The sequence below is a fragment of the Triturus cristatus genome, chromosome 4_1, assembly GCF_964204655.1.
Source record: "Triturus cristatus chromosome 4_1, aTriCri1.1, whole genome shotgun sequence".
Taxonomy (NCBI): Eukaryota; Metazoa; Chordata; class Amphibia; order Caudata; family Salamandridae; genus Triturus; species Triturus cristatus.
This window is the reverse complement of record NC_140585.1, coordinates 134,010,704-134,025,703: the sequence shown is the minus strand read 5'-3', so window position 1 is coordinate 134,025,703 and position 15,000 is coordinate 134,010,704. Positions and strand designations below refer to the sequence as shown.

General features: G+C 39.8%; 9 non-coding genes across 9 annotated transcripts; all 9 read left to right on the top strand.

The window, feature by feature from the left end:
* Nucleotides 1-184: 184 nt before the first annotated feature.
* Nucleotides 185-257, top strand: TRNAR-CCU (transfer RNA arginine (anticodon CCU)). The gene has a single exon. It is a non-coding gene; the product is annotated as a tRNA-Arg (tRNA).
* A 5,409-nt stretch (nt 258-5,666) lies between these two features.
* Nucleotides 5,667-5,739, top strand: TRNAR-UCG (transfer RNA arginine (anticodon UCG)). Its single transcript has one exon. It is a non-coding gene; the product is annotated as a tRNA-Arg (tRNA).
* A 1,520-nt stretch (nt 5,740-7,259) lies between these two features.
* TRNAR-UCG (transfer RNA arginine (anticodon UCG)) lies at nt 7,260-7,332 on the top strand. Its single transcript has one exon. It is a non-coding gene; the product is annotated as a tRNA-Arg (tRNA).
* Nucleotides 7,333-8,127: 795 nt separating this feature from the next.
* On the top strand, nt 8,128-8,200 carry TRNAR-CCU (transfer RNA arginine (anticodon CCU)). The gene has a single exon. It is a non-coding gene; the product is annotated as a tRNA-Arg (tRNA).
* A 646-nt stretch (nt 8,201-8,846) lies between these two features.
* TRNAR-UCG (transfer RNA arginine (anticodon UCG)) lies at nt 8,847-8,919 on the top strand. Its single transcript has one exon. It is a non-coding gene; the product is annotated as a tRNA-Arg (tRNA).
* A 1,520-nt stretch (nt 8,920-10,439) lies between these two features.
* TRNAR-UCG (transfer RNA arginine (anticodon UCG)) lies at nt 10,440-10,512 on the top strand. The gene has a single exon. It is a non-coding gene; the product is annotated as a tRNA-Arg (tRNA).
* A 795-nt stretch (nt 10,513-11,307) lies between these two features.
* On the top strand, nt 11,308-11,380 carry TRNAR-CCU (transfer RNA arginine (anticodon CCU)). The gene has a single exon. It is a non-coding gene; the product is annotated as a tRNA-Arg (tRNA).
* Nucleotides 11,381-12,026: 646 nt separating this feature from the next.
* On the top strand, nt 12,027-12,099 carry TRNAR-UCG (transfer RNA arginine (anticodon UCG)). Its single transcript has one exon. It is a non-coding gene; the product is annotated as a tRNA-Arg (tRNA).
* Nucleotides 12,100-13,614: 1,515 nt separating this feature from the next.
* TRNAR-UCG (transfer RNA arginine (anticodon UCG)) lies at nt 13,615-13,687 on the top strand. The gene has a single exon. It is a non-coding gene; the product is annotated as a tRNA-Arg (tRNA).
* Nucleotides 13,688-15,000: the final 1,313 nt, after the last annotated feature.

The window sequence follows — 15,000 nt, the reverse complement described above, 5'->3', positions numbered from 1 at the left end:
CACTTGCTAAAATTGCAAAGTCTCCATTATAGCATAGAAGAGAGCGTTAAAGTCGGGGATGGAAGAGGATGAAAATGGGAAGTTTACTTATAGAGAGAAGTGAGAAATGCCCTGTGTGCACACACCGGTGTCTGACCATAGAATACATTTAAATAATGCCTTTAGAAAAGAGCTATGCATGTGTGCCTCAGTGGCCTAATGGATAAGGCACTGGCCTCCTAAGCCAGGGATTGTGGGTTCGAGTCCCAGCTGAGGTGATAACAAAAATCCTGCCTCTTTCTTTTCCAGAAAATTAGGTAGATTTATTACATGCTTCCTCTCAGAAGTTTATGAGGGATTAGGTACTTTGAAACTGTCCCGTTTTACTTGTGTACACTTCACAGTCATGTTAGTGTTCTGAAACTGCAAAGTAGATTTTTAAATGCCTATTTTTGTGAGATGCATTTTCGACCGGCCAGAACATATTGCTTTGGAAAAAATGATTTGAATTGTATTGGTGTGAATCTTGTTTCTAGAGGTGGTGACAGGCTTTCAGCTACTTGAATAGGTCAAGCCAGGATACATAAAACGTATACAACCTATGTGAGTGTGAAAAATTAGCATATGCAGGAAGGAGCAATTTGTCCTACTTTCAAAACAGTTTCACTCCACGTCTGGAAACTTCCAGAGCTATGTAGAGAATACAAATGAGCTTTAAACTCATGAGGAAAGAGGTTTGTATGGAAAAAGGAAAACAAAAGCATATCGTACTCATAAAATTCTCAATATATAGATTCCAAAAAAGTGCTTCCAGCGAAAAGAGCTGAAAGAACACTATGGGATGTAAACCTGAATACCTTTCATTAATATGTTCTCCATCCATGCATACCACCTACATGATAAAAATCATCTCAGGTGGACGGATGACCGCGTGGCCTAATGGATAAGACGTCTGACTTCGGATCAGAAGATTGAGGGTTCGAGTCCCTTCGTGGTCGTTTTTGGCCAATGGTCACACAATCTGCTTTACATTCAGAGTGGAAAAAGTCTTTTCCAATACTCTTGTAGTCCTCACTTTCTCATTACTAATCATTAATAAAGTGGAGTACATACTGTAAACTCATTCAGGTTGCATCTTCAGTCTAACTACTTGTGCGTTTTAGTGGCATTAAAAAGTGCTTCTATGCCGACGCACTGAATATGTAATAGGTTTGCAGAATTTTGACGTGACAGAATGGGTTTTTAGCTTAAGTGTGTGTAGAAGAACTGCAAGGTGTGTGCCTATGTGTGCATAGAGTGCTACATGTGTAAAATCTGTATGATTTGGGCAGTTAAAGTGCTGATTTTGCCTCCGAGTAAGAAAAGTACTACACAAAATGTATAAAGGATCGGCACATTGGCTGCCTTTGCTGATGCCCCCGTTGCCTAATTTGTAGTGCAATGGTTAAGTTGCAGAGTGTGGTTGAACTTGGTTAGGAGACTTAGTGCCTCTTTCCGTGTCCTACTGATGATAAGGATGGCTTGATACCATTTTCTAAGCCCAGTATATTGAGAAAAGAAGTAAGTGAAGAAGAAGTGTGGAGTCGAAAGTGGAACTCCAATTTCTCTCCACTTGCTAAAATTGCAAAGTCTCCAATATAGCATAGAAGACAGCGTTAAAGTCGGGGATGGAAGAGGATGAAAATGGGAAGTTTACTTATAGAGAGAAGTGAGAAATGCCCTGTGTGCACACACCGGTGTCTGACCATAGAATACATTTAAATAATGCCTTTAGAAAAGAGCTATGCATGTGTGCCTCAGTGGCCTAATGGATAAGGCACTGGCCTCCTAAGCCCGGGATTGTGGGTTCGAGTCCCAGCTGAGGTGATAACAAAAATCCTGCCTCTTTCTTTTCCAGAAAATTAGGTAGATTTATTACATGCTTCCTCTCAGAAGTTTATGAGGGATTAGGTACTTTGAAACTGTCCCGTTTTAATTGTGTACACTTCACAGTCATGTTAGGGTTCTGAAACTGCAAAGTATATTTTAAATGCCTATTTTTGTGAGATGCATTTTCGACCGGCCAGAACATATTCCTTTGGAAAAAATGATATGAATTGGATTGGTGTGAATCTTGTTTCTAGAGGTGGTGACAGGCTTTCAGCTACTTGAATAGGTCAAGCCAGGATTCATAAAACTTATACAACCTATGTGAGTGTGAAAAATTAGCATATGCAGGAAGGAGCAATTTGTACTACTTTCAAAACAGTTTCACTCCACGTCTGGAAACGTCCAGAGCTATGTAGAGAATACAAATGAGCTTTAAACTCATGAGGAAAGAGGTTTGTATGGAAAAAGGAAAACAAAAGCATATCGTACTCATAAAATTCTCAATATATAGATTCCAAAAAAGTGCTTCCAGCGAAAAGAGCTGAAAGAACACTATGGGATGTAAACCTGAATACCTTTCAATAATATGTTCTCCATCCATGCATACCACCTACATGATAAAAATCATCTCAGGTGGACGGATGACCGCGTGGCCTAATGGATAAGGCGTCTGACTTCGGATCAGAAGATTGAGGGTTCCTGTCCCTTCATGGCCGTTTTTGGCCAATGGTCACACAATCTGCTTTACATTCAGAGTGGAAAAAGTCTTTTCCAATACTCTTGTAGTCCTCACTTTCTCATTACTAATCATTAATAAAGTGGAGTACATACTGTAAACTAATTCAGGTTGCATCTTCAGTCTAACTACTTGTGCTTTTAGTGGCATTAAAAAGTGCTTCTATGCCGACGCACTGAATATGTAATAGGTTTGCAGAATTTTGACGTGACAGAATGGGTTTTTAGCTTAAGTGTGTGTAGAAGAACTGCAAGGTGTGTGCCTATGTGTGCATAGAGTGCTACATGTGTAAAATCTGTATGATTTGGGCAGTTAAAGTGCTGATTTTGCCTCCGAGTAAGAAAAGTACTACACAAAATGTATAAAGGATCGGCACATTGGCTGCCTTTGCTGATGCCCCTGTTGCCTAATTTGTAGTGCAATGGTTAAGTTGCAGAGTGTGGTTGAACTTGGTTAGGAGACTTAGTGCCTCTTTCCGTGTCCTACTGATGATAAGGATGGCTTGATACCATTTTCTAAGCCCAGTATATTGAGAAAAGAAGTAAGTGAAGAAGAAGTGTGGAGTCGAAAGTGGTTCTCCAATTTCTCTCCACTTGCTAAAATTGCAAAGTCTCCATTATAGCATAGAAGAGAGCGTTAAAGTCGGGGATGGAAGAGGATGAAAATGGGAAGTTTACTTATAGAGAGAAGTGAGAAATGCCCTGTGTGCACACACCGGTGTCTGACCATAGAATACATTTAAATAATGCCTTTAGAAAAGAGCTATGCATGTGTGCCTCAGTGGCCTAATGGATAAGGCACTGGCCTCCTTAGCCAGGGATTGTGGGTTCGAGTCCCATCTGAGGTGATAACAAAAATCCTGCCTCTTTCTTTTCCAGAAAATTAGGTAGATTTATTACATGCTTCCTCTCAGAAGTTTATGAGGGATTAGGTACTTTGAAACTGTCCCGTTTTACTTGTGTACACTTCACAGTCATGTTAGTGTTCTGAAACTGCAAAGTAGATTTTTAAATGCCTATTTTTGTGAGATGCATTTTCGACCGGCCAGAACATATTGCTTTGGAAAAAATGATTTGAATTGTATTGGTGTGAATCTTGTTTCTAGAGGTGGTGACAGGCTTTCAGCTACTTGAATAGGTCAAGCCAGGATACATAAAACGTATACAACCTATGTGAGTGTGAAAAATTAGCATATGCAGGAAGGAGCAATTTGTCCTACTTTCAAAACAGTTTCACTCCACGTCTGGAAACTTCCAGAGCTATGTAGAGAATACAAATGAGCTTTAAACTCATGAGGAAAGAGGTTTGTATGGAAAAAGGAAAACAAAAGCATATCGTACTCATAAAATTCTCAATATATAGATTCCAAAAAAGTGCTTCCAGCGAAAAGAGCTGAAAGAACACTATGGGATGTAAACCTGAATACCTTTCATTAATATGTTCTCCATCCATGCATACCACCTACATGATAAAAATCATCTCAGGTGGACGGATGACCGCGTGGCCTAATGGATAAGACGTCTGACTTCGGATCAGAAGATTGAGGGTTCGAGTCCCTTCGTGGTCGTTTTTGGCCAATGGTCACACAATCTGCTTTACATTCAGAGTGGAAAAAGTCTTTTCCAATACTCTTGTAGTCCTCACTTTCTCATTACTAATCATTAATAAAGTGGAGTACATACTGTAAACTCATTCAGGTTGCATCTTCAGTCTAACTACTTGTGCATTTTAGTGGCATTAAAAAGTGCTTCTATGCCGACGCACTGAATATGTAATAGGTTTGCAGAATTTTGACGTGACAGAATGGGTTTTTAGCTTAAGTGTGTGTAGAAGAACTGCAAGGTGTGTGCCTATGTGTGCATAGAGTGCTACATGTGTAAAATCTGTATGATTTGGGCAGTTAAAGTGCTGATTTTGCCTCCGAGTAAGAAAAGTACTACACAAAATGTATAAAGGATCGGCACATTGGCTGCCTTTGCTGATGCCCCCGTTGCCTAATTTGTAGTGCAATGGTTAAGTTGCAGAGTGTGGTTGAACTTGGTTAGGAGACTTAGTGCCTCTTTCCGTGTCCTACTGATGATAAGGATGGCTTGATACCATTTTCTAAGCCCAGTATATTGAGAAAAGAAGTAAGTGAAGAAGAAGTGTGGAGTCGAAAGTGGTTCTCCAATTTCTCTCCACTTGCTAAAATTGCAAAGTCTCCATTATAGCATAGAAGAGAGCGTTAAAGTCGGGGATGGAAGAGGATGAAAATGGGAAGTTTACTTATAGAGAGAAGTGAGAAATGCCCTGTGTGCACACACCGGTGTCTGACCATAGAATACATTTAAATAATGCCTCTAGAAAAGAGCTATGCATGTGTGCCTCAGTGGCCTAATGGATAAGGCACTGGTCTCCTAAGCCAGGGATTGTGGGTTTAAGTCCCATCTGAGGTGATAACAAAAATCCTCCCTCTTTCTTTTCCAGAAAATTAGGTAGATTTATTACATGCTTCCTCTCAGAAGTTTATGAGGGATTATGTACTTTGAAACGGTCCCATTTTACTTGTGTACACTTCACAGTCATGTTAGTGTTCTGAAACTGCAAAGTAGATTCTTAAATGCCTATTTTTGTGAGATGCATTTTTGACCGGCCAGAACATATTCCTTTGGAAAAAAAGATATGAATTGGATTGGTGTGAATCTTGTTTCTAGAGGTGGTGACAGGCTTTCAGCTACTTGAATAGGTCAAGCCAGGATTCATAAAACTTATACAACCTATGTGAGTGTGAAAAATTAGCATATGCAGGAAGGAGCAATTTGTACTACTTTCAAAACAGTTTCACTCCACGTCTGGAAACGTCCAGAGCTATGTAGAGCATACAAATGAGCTTTAAACTCATGAGGAAAGAGGTTTGTATGGAAAAAGGAAAACAAAAGCATATCGTACTCATAAAATTCTCAATATATAGATTCCAAAAAAGTGCTTCCAGCGAAAAGAGCTGAAAGAACACTATGGGATGTAAATCTGAAAACCTTTCAATAATATGTTCTCAATCCATGCATACCACCTACATGATAAAAATCATCTCAGGTGGACGGATGACCGCGTGGCCTAATGGATAAGGCGTCTGACTTCGGATCAGAAGATTGAGGGTTCGAGTCCCTTCGTGGTCGTTTTTGGCCAATGGTCACACAATCTGCTTTACATTCAGAGTGGAAAAAGTATTTTCCAATACTCTTGTAGTCCTCACTTTCTCAGTACTAATCATTAATAAAGTGGAGTACATACTGTAAACTCATTCAGGTTGCATCTTCAGTCTAACTACTTGTGCATTTTAGTGGCATTAAAAAGTGCTTCTATGCCGACGCACTGAATATGTAATAGGTTTGCAGAATTTTGACGTGACAGAATGGGTTTTTAGCTTAAGTGTGTGTAGAAGAACTGCAAGGTGTGTGCCTATATGTGCATAGAGTGCTACATTGGTAAAATCTGTATGATTTGGGCAGTTAAAGTGCTGATTTTGCCTCCGAGTAAGAAAAGTACTACACAAAATGTATAAAGGATCGGCACATTGGCTGCCTTTGCTGATGCCCCCGTTGCCTAATTTGTAGTGCAATGGTTAAGTTGCAGAGTGTGGTTGAACTTGGTTAGGAGACTTAGTGCCTCTTTCCGCGTCCTACTGATGATAAGGATGGCTTGATACCATTTTCTAAGCCCAGTATATTGAGAAAAGAAGTAAGTGAAGAAGAAGTGTGGAGTCGAAAGTGGTTCTCCAATTTCTCTCCACTTGCTAAAATTGCAAAGTCTCCATTATAGCATAGAAGAGAGCGTTAGAGTCGGGGATGGAAGAGGATGAAAATGGGAAGTTTACTTATAGAGAGAAGTGAGAAATGCCCTGTGTGCACACACCGGTGTCTGACCATAGAATACATTTAAATAATGCCTCTAGAAAAGAGCTATGCATGTGTGCCTCAGTGGCCTAATGGATAAGGCACTGGCCTCCTAAGCCAGGGATTGTTGGTTCAAGTCCCATCTGAGGTGATAACAAAAATCCTCCCTCTTTCTTTTCCAGAAAATTAGGTAGATTTATTACATGCTTCCTCTCAGAAGTTTATGAGGGATTAGGTACTGTGAAACAGTCCCATTTTACTTGTGTACACTTCACAGTCATGTTAGTGTTCTGAAACTGCAAAGTAGATTCTTAAATGCCTATTTTTGTGAGATGCATTTTCGACCGGCCAGAACATATTCCTTTGGAAAAAATGATATGAATTGGATTGGTGTGAATCTTGTTTCTAGAGGTGGTGACAGGCTTTCAGCTACTTGAATAGGTCAAGCCAGGATTCATAAAACTTATACAACCTATGTGAGTGTGAAAAATTAGCATATGCAGGAAGGAGCAATTTGTACTACTTTCAAAACAGTTTCACTCCACGTCTGGAAACGTCCAGAGCTATGTAGAGCATACAAATGAGCTTTAAACTCATGAGGAAAGAGGTTTGTATGGAAAAAGGAAAACAAAAGCATATCGTACTCATAAAATTCTCAATATATAGATTCCAAAAAAGTGCTTCCAGCGAAAAGAGCTGAAAGAACACTATGGGATGTAAACCTGAATACCTTTCAATAATCCATGCATACCACCATCCATGCATACCACCTACATGATAAAAATCATCTCAGGTGGACGGATGACTGCGTGGCCTAATGGATAAGGCGTCTGACTTCGGATCAGAAGATTGAGGGTTCGAGTCCCTTCGTGGTCGTTTTTGGCCAATGGTCACACAATCTGCTTTACATTCAGAGTGGAAAAAGTCTTTTCCAATACTCTTGTAGTCCTCACTTTCTCAGTACTAATCATTAATAAAGTGGAGTACATACTGTAAACTCATTCAGGTTGCATCTTCAGTCTAACTACTTGTGCATTTTAGTGGCATTAAAAAGTGCTTCTATGCCGACGCACTGAATATGTAATAGGTTTGCAGAATTTTGACGTGACAGAATGGGTTTTTAGCTTAAGTGTGTGTAGAAGAACTGCAAGGTGTGTGCCTATGTGTGCATAGAGTGGTACATATGTAAAATCTGTATGATTTGGGCAGTTAAAGTGCTGATTTTGCCTCCGAGTAAGAAAAGTACTACACAAAATGTATAAAGGATCGGCACATTAGCTGCCTTTGCTGATGCCCACGTTGCCTAATTTGTAGTGCAATGGTTAAGTTGCAGAGTGTGGTTGAACTTGGTTACGAGACTTAGTGCCTCTTTCCGTGTCCTACTGATGATAAGGATGGCTTGATACCATTTTCTAAGCCCAGTATATTGAGAAAAGAAGTAAGTGAAGATGAAGTGTGGAGTCGAAAGTGGTTCTCCAATTTCTCTCCACTTGCTAAAATTGCAAAGTCTCTGTTATAGCATAGAAGAGAGCGTTAAAGTCGGGGATGGAAGAGGATGAAAATGGGAAGTTTACTTATAGAGAGAAGTGAGAAATGCCCTGTGTGCACACCCCGGTGTCTGACCATAGAATACATTTAAATAATGCCTCTAGAAAAGAACTTTGCATGTGTGCCTCAGTGGCCTAATGGATAAGGCACTGGCCTCCTAAGCCAGGGATTGTGGGTTCAAGTCCCATCTGAGGTGATACCAAAAATCCTCCCTCTTTCTTTTCCAGAAAATTAGGTAGATTTATTACATGCTTCCTCTCGGAAGTTTATGAGGGATTAGGTACTTTGAAACTGTCCCATTTTACTTGTGTACACTTCACAGTCATGTTAGTGTTCTGAAACTGCAAAGTAGATTTTTAAATGCCTATTTTTGTGAGATACATTTTCGACCGGCCAGAACATATTCTTTTGGAAAAAATGATTTGAAATGGATTGGTGTGAATCTTGTTTCTAGAGGTGGTGACAGGCTTTCAGCTACTTGAATAGGTCAAGCCAGGATTCAAAAACTTATACAACCTATGTGAGTGTGAAAAATTAGCATATGCAGGAAGGAGCAATTTGAACTACTTTCAAAACAGTTTCACTCCACGTCTGGAAACGTCCAGAGCTATGTAGAGCATACAAATGAGCTTTAAACTCATGAGGAAAGAGGTTTGTATGGAAAAAGGAAAACAAAAGCATATCGTACTCATAAAATTCTCAATATATAGATTCCAAAAAAGTGCTTCCAGCGAAAAGAGCTGAAAGAACACTATGGGATGTAAAGCTGAATACCTTTCAATAATATGTTCTCCATCCATGCATACCACCTACATGATAAAAATCATCTCAGGTGGACGGATGACTGCGTGGCCTAATGGATAAGGCGTCTGACTTCGGATCAGAAGATTGAGGGTTCGAGTCCCTTCGTGGTCGTTTTTGGCCAATGGTCACACAATCTGCTTTACATTCAGAGTGGAAAAAGTATTTTCCAATACTCTTGTAGTCCTCACTTTCTCATTACTAATCATTAATAAAGTGGAGTACATACTGTAAACTCATTCAGGTTGCATCTTCAGTCTAACTACTTGTGCATTTTAGTGGCATTAAAAAGTGCTTCTATGCTGACGCACTGAATATGTAATAGGTTTGCAGAATTTTGAAGTGACAGAAAGGGTTTTTAGCTTAAGTGTGTGTAGAAGAACTGCAAGGTGTGTGCCTATGTGTGCATAGAGTGCTACATGTGTAAAATCTGTATGATTTGGGCAGTTAAAGTGCTGATTTTGCCTCCGAGTAAGAAAAGTACTACACAAAATGTATAAAGGATCGGCACATTGGCTGCCTTTGCTGATGCCCCCGTTGCCTAATTTGTAGTGCAATGGTTAAGTTGCAGAGTGTGGTTGAACTTGGTTAGGAGACTTAGTGCCTCTTTCCGCGTCCTACTGATGATAAGGATGGCTTGATACCATTTTCTAAGCCCAGTATATTGAGAAAAGAAGTAAGTGAAGAAGAAGTGTGGAGTCGAAAGTGGTTCTCCAATTTCTCTCCACTTGCTAAAATTGCAAAGTCTCCATTATAGCATAGAAGAGAGCGTTAGAGTCGGGGATGGAAGAGGATGAAAATGTGAAGTTTACTTATAGAGAGAAGTGAGAAATGCCCTGTGTGCACACACCGGTGTCTGACCATAGAATACATTTAAATAATGCCTCTAGAAAAGAGCTATGCATGTGTGCCTCAGTGGCCTAATGGATAAGGCACTGGCCTCCTAAGCCAGGGATTGTTGGTTCAAGTCCCATCTGAGGTGATAACAAAAATCCTCCCTCTTTCTTTTCCAGAAAATTAGGTAGATTTATTACATGCTTCCTCTCAGAAGTTTATGAGGGATTAGGTACTGTGAAACAGTCCCATTTTACTTGTGTACACTTCACAGTCATGTTAGTGTTCTGAAACTGCAAAGTAGATTCTTAAATGCCTATTTTTGTGAGATGCATTTTCGACCGGCCAGAACATATTCCTTTGGAAAAAATGATATGAATTGGATTGGTGTGAATCTTGTTTCTAGAGGTGGTGACAGGCTTTCAGCTACTTGAATAGGTCAAGCCAGGATTCATAAAACTTATACAACCTATGTGAGTGTGAAAAATTAGCATATGCAGGAAGGAGCAATTTGTACTACTTTCAAAACAGTTTCACTCCACGTCTGGAAACGTCCAGAGCTATGTAGAGCATACAAATGAGCTTTAAACTCATGAGGAAAGAGGTTTGTATGGAAAAAGGAAAACAAAAGCATATCGTACTCATAAAATTCTCAATATATAGATTCCAAAAAAGTGCTTCCAGCGAAAAGAGCTGAAAGAACACTATGGGATGTAAACCTGAATACCTTTCAATAATCCATGCATACCACCATCCATGCATACCACCTACATGATAAAAATCATCTCAGGTGGACGGATGACCGCGTGGCCTAATGGATAAGGCGTCTGACTTCGGATCAGAAGATTGAGGGTTCGAGTCCCTTCGTGGTCGTTTTTGGCCAATGGTCACACAATCTGCTTTACATTCAGAGTGGAAAAAGTCTTTTCCAATACTCTTGTAGTCCTCACTTTCTCAGTACTAATCATTAATAAAGTGGAGTACATACTGTAAACTCATTCAGGTTGCATCTTCAGTCTAACTACTTGTGCATTTTAGTGGCATTAAAAAGTGCTTCTATGCCGACGCACTGAATATGTAATAGGTTTGCAGAATTTTGACGTGACAGAATGGGTTTTTAGCTTAAGTGTGTGTAGAAGAACTGCAAGGTGTGTGCCTATGTGTGCATAGAGTGGTACATATGTAAAATCTGTATGATTTGGGCAGTTAAAGTGCTGATTTTGCCTCCGAGTAAGAAAAGTACTACACAAAATGTATAAAGGATCGGCACATTAGCTGCCTTTGCTGATGCCCACGTTGCCTAATTTGTAGTGCAATGGTTAAGTTGCAGAGTGTGGTTGAACTTGGTTACGAGACTTAGTGCCTCTTTCCGTGTCCTACTGATGATAAGGATGGCTTGATACCATTTTCTAAGCCCAGTATATTGAGAAAAGAAGTAAGTGAAGATGAAGTGTGGAGTCGAAAGTGGTTCTCCAATTTCTCTCCACTTGCTAAAATTGCAAAGTCTCTGTTATAGCATAGAAGAGAGCGTTAAAGTCGGGGATGGAAGAGGATGAAAATGGGAAGTTTACTTATAGAGAGAAGTGAGAAATGCCCTGTGTGCACACCCCGGTGTCTGACCATAGAATACATTTAAATAATGCCTCTAGAAAAGAACTTTGCATGTGTGCCTCAGTGGCCTAATGGATAAGGCACTGGCCTCCTAAGCCAGGGATTGTGGGTTCAAGTCCCATCTGAGGTGATACCAAAAATCCTCCCTCTTTCTTTTCCAGAAAATTAGGTAGATTTATTACATGCTTCCTCTCGGAAGTTTATGAGGGATTAGGTACTTTGAAACTGTCCCATTTTACTTGTGTACACTTCACAGTCATGTTAGTGTTCTGAAACTGCAAAGTAGATTTTTAAATGCCTATTTTTGTGAGATGCATTTTCGACCGGCCAGAACATATTCTTTTGGAAAAAATGATTTGAAATGGATTGGTGTGAATCTTGTTTCTAGAGGTGGTGACAGGCTTTCAGCTACTTGAATAGGTCAAGCCAGGATTCAAAAACTTATACAACCTATGTGAGTGTGAAAAATTAGCATATGCAGGAAGGAGCAATTTGAACTACTTTCAAAACAGTTTCACTCCACGTCTGGAAACGTCCAGAGCTATGTAGAGCATACAAATGAGCTTTAAACTCATGAGGAAAGAGGTTTGTATGGAAAAAGGAAAACAAAAGCATATCGTACTCATAAAATTCTCAATATATAGATTCCAAAAAAGTGCTTCCAGCGAAAAGAGCTGAAAGAACACTATGGGATGTAAAGCTGAATACCTTTCAATAATATGTTCTCCATCCATGCATACCACCTACATGATAAAAATCATCTCAGGTGGACGGATGACTGCGTGGCCTAATGGATAAGGCGTCTGACTTCGGATCAGAAGATTGAGGGTTCGAGTCCCTTCGTGGTCGTTTTTGGCCAATGGTCACACAATCTGCTTTACATTCAGAGTGGAAAAAGTATTTTCCAATACTCTTGTAGTCCTCACTTTCTCATTACTAATCATTAATAAAGTGGAGTACATACTGTAAACTCATTCAGGTTGCATCTTCAGTCTAACTACTTGTGCATTTTAGTGGCATTAAAAAGTGCTTCTATGCTGACGCACTGAATATGTAATAGGTTTGCAGAATTTTGAAGTGACAGAAAGGGTTTTTAGCTTAAGTGTGTGTAGAAGAACTGCAAGGTGTGTGCCTATGTGTGCATAGAGTGCTACATGTGTAAAATCTGTATGATTTGGGCAGTTAAAGTGCTGATTTTGCCTCCGAGTAAGAAAAGTACTACACAAAATGTATAAAGGATCGGCACATTGGCTGCCTTTGCTGATGCCCCCGTTGCCTAATTTGTAGTGCAATGGTTAAGTTGCAGAGTGTGGTTGAACTTGGTTAGGAGACTTAGTGCCTCTTTCCGTGTCCTACTGATGATAAGGATGGCTTGATACCATTTTCTAAGCCCAGTATATTGAGAAAAGAAGTAAGTGAAGAAGAAGTGTGGAGTCGAAAGTGGTTCTCCAATTTCTCTCCACTTGCTAAAATTGCAAAGTCTCCATTATAGCATAGAAGAGAGCGTTAGAGTCGGGGATGGAAGAGGATGAAAATGGGAAGTTTACTTATAGAGAGAAGTGAGAAATGCCCTGTGTGCACACACCGGTGTCTGACCATAGAATACATTTAAATAATGCCTCTAGAAAAGAGCTATGCATGTGTGCCTCAGTGGCCTAATGGATAAGGCACTGGCCTCCTAAGCCAGGGATTGTTGGTTCAAGTCCCATCTGAGGTGATAACAAAAATCCTGCCTCTTTCTTTTCCAGAAAATTAGGTAGATTTATTACATGCTTCCTCTCAGAAGTTTATGAGGGATTAGGTACTGTGAAACAGTCCCATTTTACTTGTGTACACTTCACAGTCATGTTAGTGTTCTGAAACTGCAAAGTAGATTCTTAAATGCCTATTTTTGTGAGATGCATTTTCGACCGTCCAGAACATATTCCTTTGGAAAAAATGATATGAATTGGATTGGTGTGAATCTTGTTTCTAGAGGTGGTGATAGGCTTTCAGCTACTTGAATAGGTCAAGCCAGGATTCATAAAACTTATACAACCTATGTGAGTGTGAAAAATTAGCATATGCAGGAAGGAGCAATTTGTACTACTTTCAAAACAGTTTCACTCCACGTCTGGAAACGTCCAGAGCTATGTAGAGCATACAAATGAGCTTTAAACTCATGAGGAAAGAGGTTTGTATGGAAAAAGGAAAACAAAAGCATATCGTACTCATAAAATTCTCAATATATAGATTCCAAAAAAGTGCTTCCAGCGAAAAGAGCTGAAAGAACACTATGGGATGTAAACCTGAATACCTTTCAATAATATGTTCTCCATCCATGCATACCACCTACATGATAAAAATCATCTCAGGTGGACGGATGACCGCGTGGCCTAATGGATAAGGCGTCTGACTTCGGATCAGAAGATTGAGGGTTCGAGTCCCTTCGTAGTCGTTTTTGGCCAATGGTCACACAATCTGCTTTACATTCAGAGTGGAAAAAGTATTTTCCAATACTCTTGTAGTCCTCACTTTCTCATTACTAATCATTAATAAAGTGGAGTACATACTATAAACTCATTCAGGTTGCATCTTCAGTCTAACTACTTGTGCATTTTAGTGGCATTAAAAAGTGCTTCTATGCCGACGCACTGAATATGTAATAGGTTTGCAGAATTTTGAAGTGACAGAATGGGTTTTTAGCTTAAGTGTGTGTAGAAGAACTGCAAGGTGTGTGCCTATGTGTGCATAGAGTGGTACATGTGTAAAATCTGTATGATTTGGGCAGTTAAAGTGCTGATTTTGCCTCCGAGTAACAAAAGTACTACACAAAATGTATAAAGAATCGGCACATTGGCTGCCTTTGCTGATGCCCCCGTTGCCTAATTTGTAGTGCAATGGTTAAGTTGCAGAGTGTGGTTGAACTTGGTTAGGAGACTTAGTGCCTCTTTCCGTGTCCTACTGATGATAAGGATGGCTTGATACCATTTTCTAAGCCCAGTATATTGAGAAAAGAAGTAAGTGAAGAAAAAGTGTGGAGTCGAAAGTGGAACTCCAATTTCTCTCCACTTGCTAAAATTGCAAAGTCTCCATTATAGCATAGAAGAGAGCGTTAAAGTCGGGGATGGAAGAGGATGAAAATGGGAAGTTTACTTATAGAGAGAAGTGAGAAATGCCCTGTGTGCACACACCGGTGTCTGACCATAGAATACATTTAAATAATGCCTTTAGAAAAGAGCTATGCATGTGTGCCTCAGTGGCCTAATGGATAAGGCACTGGCCTCCTAAGCCAGGGATTGTGGGGTCAAGTCCCATCTGAGGTGATAACAAAAATCCTGCCTCTTTCTTTTCCAGAAAATTAGGTAGATTTATTACATGCTTCCTCTCAGAAGTTTATGAGGGATTAGGTACTTTGAAACTGTCCCGTTTTACTTGTGTACACTTCACAGTCATGTTATGGTTCTGAAACTGCAAAGTATATTTTTAAATGCCTATTTTTGTGAGATGCATTTTCGACCGGCCAGAACATATTCCTTTGGAAAAAATGATTTGAATTGGATTGGTGTGAATCTTGTTTCTAGAGGTGGTGACAGGCTTTCAGCTACTTGAATAGGTCAAGCCAGGATACATAAAACGTATACAACCTATGTGAGTGTGAAAAATTAGCATATGCAGGAAGGAGCAATTTGTCCTACTTTCAAAACAGTTTCACTCCACGTCTGGAAACTTCCAGAGCTATGTAGAGAATACAAATGAGCTTTAAACTCA